Source organism: Orycteropus afer, unplaced genomic scaffold, assembly GCF_000298275.1.
Source record: "Orycteropus afer afer isolate SDZICR_OR568_19922 unplaced genomic scaffold, OryAfe1.0 scaffold00196, whole genome shotgun sequence".
In the NCBI taxonomy this organism is placed as follows: Eukaryota; Metazoa; Chordata; class Mammalia; order Tubulidentata; family Orycteropodidae; genus Orycteropus; species Orycteropus afer.
Window position 1 is genome coordinate 114,540 of NW_006921783.1, and position 6,503 is coordinate 121,042.

General features: G+C 39.8%; 1 non-coding gene across 1 annotated transcript; it reads right to left on the reverse strand.

Annotated features, from left to right (window-relative positions):
• Positions 1–802: 802 nt before the first annotated feature.
• Positions 803–907, reverse strand: LOC122150670. The gene has a single exon (XR_006163790.1). It is a non-coding gene; the product is annotated as a U6 spliceosomal RNA (small nuclear RNA).
• Between the last annotated feature and the right edge of the window lie 5,596 nt (positions 908–6,503).

A 6,503-nucleotide genomic window follows, 5' to 3' on the forward strand; every position in this document is an offset into this window, starting at 1 on the left:
TCCTACTTCCGTAGTGATACTGCCTCGGAAACCCAAGGAGGGGTCGCTATGAGTCGGGTTTGACTTGACGGCACATAACAACAACAACAACATATACTTTATTATTATGTTGTTGTTGTTAGGCACTATTGAATGAATTTCAACTCATGGTGATACCATGTGACACAATATATCTGCCCCATAGGGTTTTCTAGGCTGTAATCCTTAGGGTAGCAGAACACTGTATCTTTTTCCTGTGGAGCTGTTGAATGGGTTTGAATGACCAGTCTTTCAGTTAGCAGCCAAGCTCTTGACCATTGTGCCACCAAGGCTCCTTTTCTCAAAAATATACAATGCTAATATTTTATGTAAACATTTGAAATAAAGATTCATTTAGATATTACTGTATGAGATATGGTATCAGCTTTAATTTTTATAATTAGCAATACCAAAACTCAAAATTTTTTTTGGAAATAGTATTTCTATTTTTGCCTATAAAGTGATAAAACAGGCATATTCTAGAATAGACAGAATATTCTAGACTTGCATAACAAAGCTAATATTAACTGGAGAGAAACTGAGCAATTATAGATTTTTTCTTAGTTAACTAGCAGCAAATATTCAGCATATATGAAAAATATTATTCTTAACTGTTAATTCTAGGTAGTAATTTACTGCTAATGTCACTAAAGAAAGTCAGTGTTCCAGTAACACTTTCGGAGACCTACATTTTCTTTAACTTCAATTTATAGTTCCTTTTTTAAAAAAGAATACACACACACAAACAAACACACACACACAAAAGAATTCCTAAAAGATGTGAAAAAATATGAGACACTTTGTGAATTTGTGTGTCATTCTTGCATGGAGCCATGCTAATCCTCTCTGTATCATTCCAATTTTAGCATATGGGCTGCTAAGCAAGCACAGTTCTTTTTAAGTGTTATTTGTTATAGCTACTGGGTCACAAAGAACCTTTTTGTTTCTGTATCAATCAGGATCCAGTTAAGAATTTAATACAGAGACTTGGTTGTGCAAATGATAGAAGAGCTAAAAAACCCAAAAAGAAGGTAAGTTTAGAAAGCTAGACAAATGGATACATACAGGGTGATGTCGTATCTGGAGTTTAGGGGCTAGGGTCATTGGCAAAAGTTGGACTTACAATAGATATGTTCAAGGAAGCAAAGATAAAAGGAGATGCAATGAGTATCAGGACTGAGGTAGGGGACAGAGAAGAAATACCCTGGCTTTTCTCCTTTCCTACAGTCTTCAGTTTCTTGTAAATGCCTCCTACTGGCCATCAGCTGGAAGTCAGTTGTCACAGGAACCTGAAGAATGGCGCCTCAAAGGGGCAGCCCCCTTACAAGACAGAGCAGAGGAAGGGAGAAGGAATGAGAGCAAACAGGCCAACGACTTAAAGAACAGTTTTTTTTTTTTTTTTTTTAAAGCTATAACATTATTGAGGTATAATTACATAATAAAATGTACTTACTTTAAATGTACACTTTGATATTTTTTGACAAAGAAATATATAGATATATATCATTTTATTTATTGGTTTTGCTTTACTGCACCCTACAGATACTGTGATTTTTACAAATCAAGGATCTGTGGTGGGAATCCTGCATTCAGCAAGGGGGAGATAGTATCAGTAACATTTTCCTATTTTCCCTGTGTCACATTTTGGGTAATTTTCACAAGATTTCAAACTTTTTCATAATGCTTTTGCATACTACATGTAAACAACTTTTATATAGTGGGTGCAGAAAAGGCACGGGGGCAGCATCCTGTGATCCTCTAAATTCAGGAGGGGGAGATAGTATCACCATCAGCAGCATCAGCCCAAGGTTGATCCCTCTGAAACGGAGGTCAGACATGCTGTCATGCTCCAAACATTTTGCCAATTCTGACACCACTTGTCCCTCCCATGGCATTCACTACTCTACTGGGTTTGACAATCCATTGCAATGGCCATACAGAACTCACAGCTAATACACTTTTGGCATTTATCAGGTAAACAACAGGTCAGTAACACTCGGGAACAATTCTTCAATCAGTCTTCCCTCTGCCATGCCCGCAGGCACACCTCTTTGGCTCTTGACCTCTTGCTGGCCTCTGCCCTCCTCAGGCAAATGTTTCAAAGAGAGCTCTTTTAGCTCTGCTGGTAGGTGCACCCCACTCTTCAAGCAAGCCTCCTGTCCAAAGATACTCAGCTTTCTCGCTCTGTGAGCTGGCAAGCCTGCTGTTTTGTCTCATGCCAGCCTGTTGTTCTGTTGCCTCTGCTGTTCCTGTCTCTGTTGCTGCCATCTCTCTGCAATTGAGCACAAGGATCTCAGGTCCAATGACACACTCCACTCTGGGCTCTTCTCTGTCTTGATGGTAGTGAGATCCTCCTTTCTGCCTCTAGGAGGGCTCATTTTAAGCCCAGTGGAATGGTAAAACTGACCAATCCTCACATTAGGGTTCCATACACAGTCTATGGTGCAGTGAATTACTTGATATGGCTTTTCTAGTCATGATCTTTGTAACTCCCACCTGATTACTGGGTGGGACATGCAGATAAGGTGTATGGAACTCTGATGCAAGGATTGGTTAGTTTTGCCATGCTGCTGGGGTTGAAATGAGCCCTCTTAGAAGCAGAATGGGGGATCTCACTGCCATCATGAGAGAAGAGCTGTAGGTGAAGTGGAGCATGTCCTTGGACCTGAGATCCCTGTGCTGGACCTCCTTGGCAGAGAGAGGCCCGGCTGCAAGACGACAGCAGTGGAACCAGGAGGCAGGAAATAGAGCGAGTGGTGGGCGTGCATCTACATATATTGGCAAAGCTAAAAGAGCTTTTGTTAACACTTGCCTGAGCTGGGCAGAGGCCAGACGGAGAGGCCAAGGCACAGAGAGGCATGCCTAAGGGCACATCTTGATAGTCACTCCCTTAGCTGAGACTCTCTGGATCAAAGACTTGTATCCTGAGCATGTTCCTGAAAGTGAATTGTAACCTGTTACTTCCCTAATAAACCCTACAATCATGAGTATCATCTTTGAGTTCTGTGTGGCCATTGCAACAAATTATCAAACTCAGTGGAGAAGTAGTGAGTGCCATAGGAGGAATGGTTGGAGTCAGAGTTGGTAAAAAGTTTGGAGAGTCATGGGATGTTTGGCCTTATAGGAATAAGCCTTGGGCTGTTAATAGTGATTCTTTCTCCCTCTTGTGAGGTTAGAGGAGGTCAGAGGATGGTGCCTCCATATCCTTTTTGGACAGTCCCACCCCCACAAGGGTGCCATGTACCTTATATACATTCTTTTTTTTTTAAAATGCATTTTATTGAAATATAATTTATGCACAGTGAAATACACACAGCTAAAGTGACATGGGTCAATGTATTTTGTTGTTTTGTTTTGTAGTGTTCCCTCCACTCTCCTCCCATACCTGGTAACCAACAAAGAAATTTCCCTCCATATATAAACCTTTCCTTGCCCTCCACAACAATGAAGTAATTAATACTATATTTGTCCTTCTGTGATTGACTTATTTCACTCAGCAGAATGTCCTTATTATGCGTTGTTTGCAGACTCTACATTATTATTTGTTGCTGCATAGCATTCCATTATGTGTATGTACAATAGTTTGGTCATCCACTCTTCTGCTGATGGGCATGTAGGTTGTTTCCATCTTTTTGCTATTGTAAATAGTGGTGCAATTAACATGAGCATGCATATATCTGTTCCTGTCCTGGCTCTCACCTCTCTAGGATATATACCTAGTAATAGGATTGCTGGGTCAAATGGTATCTCCAATTCCAGCTTTCTAAGGAATCGCCATATTGCTTTCCACAGTGGTTATATCACTTCAGTCCCACCAGCAGTGTATGAAAGTCCCAATCTCTCCACATCCCTGCCAGCCATTTGTTATTTTTTGTCTCGTTGAACCTTGCTATCAGTGCTGGGGTGAGACAGTATCTCACTGTTGTTTTGATTTGCATCTCTCTGATGGCCAATGATTGTGAGCATCTCTTCATGTATTAGCTGGTCCCCTGAATATCCTCCTTGGTGAAGTGTCTATTCATGTCTTCTGCCCATTTTTCAATTAGATTGTTAATTCCTTTGGTGTTGAGGCATTGCAGTTTTCTATAAATCTTAGAGATAAGTCCCTTGCCAGATATGTAATTATTGGCAAACATGAATTTGTGGCTGTCATTTTTGTTATGTGCTTTTTTGTGATGTCGCTTTCTTTGTTCCATATAATTTTCTATGCTGGGCTCATTTGATTTATGAAACATGTTATCACTTCCTTCATTGTTGTTGTTTTAGTATTTGCTAAATATTTGTGCTGGTCTTTTTTATTTTGATGTGAAGTAATTCTTCTTTGAGGTTACCCTGTGATTTATAGTTTTCTCCCAAATTTAGAATAATCCATTCTATCTTGTAGTTGTCTTTACTTCCCTACCATCTAGAAGTCTGTAATGAAACAGTTTTTCCCTCATTTTGGTTTGTAGTTGTCCTCATTTATCAATTGATGTCTCTGCTTCCCTGTTTACAATCTTGTAGGCTTATTTACTTTGGGTCCTTCCATAGCTGGGTTGGTTTTTGAGTTATATCATCATGTGTGTTAATGGTTAGTTGTTGTTGGCTGCTGTTGCTTCTCTGTCCAAAGGGCTCCCTTTAGCAACTCTTGTAAGGTTGGTCTGGTTTTAACAAATTCCCTTAATTTCTGCTTATCTGGAAATGTCCTAAGTTCACCATCATATTTGAGGGACAGTTTTGCTGGGTACGTAATTTTTGGTTGGAAATTTTTCTCCTTTAGGGTTTTATATATACCATCCCATTGTCTTCTCACCTGCATGGTTTCTGTTGAGAAATCTGAGCTTAGTCTTATCAGTTGCCCCTTGTAGGTAGCTTTTCATTTTTCCTGTGCTGCTCTCATGATTCCTTCTTTGCCTTTGGTTTTGGTGAGTTTGATGATAATATGTCTTGGTGATTTTCTTTTGGGGTCTATCTTGTTTGGGGTTCATTGGACTTCCTGAATGGATACATTCTCATCTTTTATCATACCAGGAAAACTCTCTTCCAACAAATCTTCAACAATTTTCTCTGTGGTTTTATCTATCTCTTCCTGTTCTGGAATTCTAATCATATGTAGATTATTCCTTTTGGTGCTATCCCACATGAACCTTAAACTTTCTTCATTTTGTTTTGATCTTTTTTTCTGATTTATCCCTTTCCAAAGATGTGTTCAGGTATTTGCCTTCAATCTGACTAATTCTATCTTCCATTGATTCAATTCTGCTCCTTTGCCCATTCAATGTCTTACCTATTTCTGAAAATTTAGTATTAATGTTCTGAATTTGTGTGTGTAGATTTTGTATCATTTCTAATTTTTAATTTATTTTGTAATTTTTTTCTTGTATTGTCTTTTGAAATTGTTCTAGGGTTTTCTCTGTTTTCCTCAATTTTGTTAGTGTTTTCCTTGATCTGTCTCTCAATTCATTGAAGATACCTAAATATAATTCTTTTGAATTCCTTCTCAGGGAGTTCCAATGCTGCGTCTTCCTCAGGGATGTGTTTTGGGTCTGTATCCTGGTTCCTTGTTTGTCCTGCTTTATCTTGCTTCTTTGTGTAGACTGTGATGCTCTGTTGTCTCCAAAGCATTGTGACGTTTCTGTGTTTATATTTAATTGGTGACTGTATATTGGAGTGACTTGCCCATGATTTTCATTTTCTTTGTTTGTATATTATCTATGCAAGTGGGGTACTGTGCTGTGCTCCTCTATTCACTAGTTGACAGCACTTACACACTCATCACCTGTCTCCTTTCTTGTTGTCAGCCTCTCGTGAGTCCCTGCCGATGATACAGAGCCAAGGTCCCTGGAATCCAAATTCTTAGGTCCCTGGAATCTGAACGAGAATGCTGTCACTTTAAATATTCAAAATGGCCACCACTGGTAAACATTCAAAATGGCTGCACCCTTGGTCACTTTAAATATCCAAAATGGCTGCCACGTGTAAACAATGAATATGGCTGCACTCTCTGGACAGTGGAAAGTCAACAGCTCAGGTTGTCTCCCTCTTTGCTGTTTCCCTTCCTATTCACAGGCCACCAGCGCAGTCATCCCTTCAGCCCTTGGTGACCAGGACTGATCTTTAGGTCAATTCTCAGGTCCCAACACCACTTGGAAATATTCAGGCTGTTGGTCCCGTCAGAATAGGTGATAGTCCGCAGCTCCAACCATCTCTGTACTCACTGTTTTCATTCAGGTTTTTCCACTAGTTGGTGCCTAATCTACTTCTGTATAGTTTCTTTCAAAGCTCAGGGCTCCAAGATTATCTTCTGTATCTCTGTCAATTGGTTTTCTTTTCTTTGTTGGAAAGGGTCTGTGTCACTTGTCTGCCTATTCCTCCAACTACCGGAAGTCTTATTTACATTCTTAACAAGTACTCTAATCTAATTCCATTGGTGGACCACAAGCACCTTACATATGCTTAGTTCCACCCAGTCATCTGGTGGAAGTCACAAAGACCACAGCTAGAGA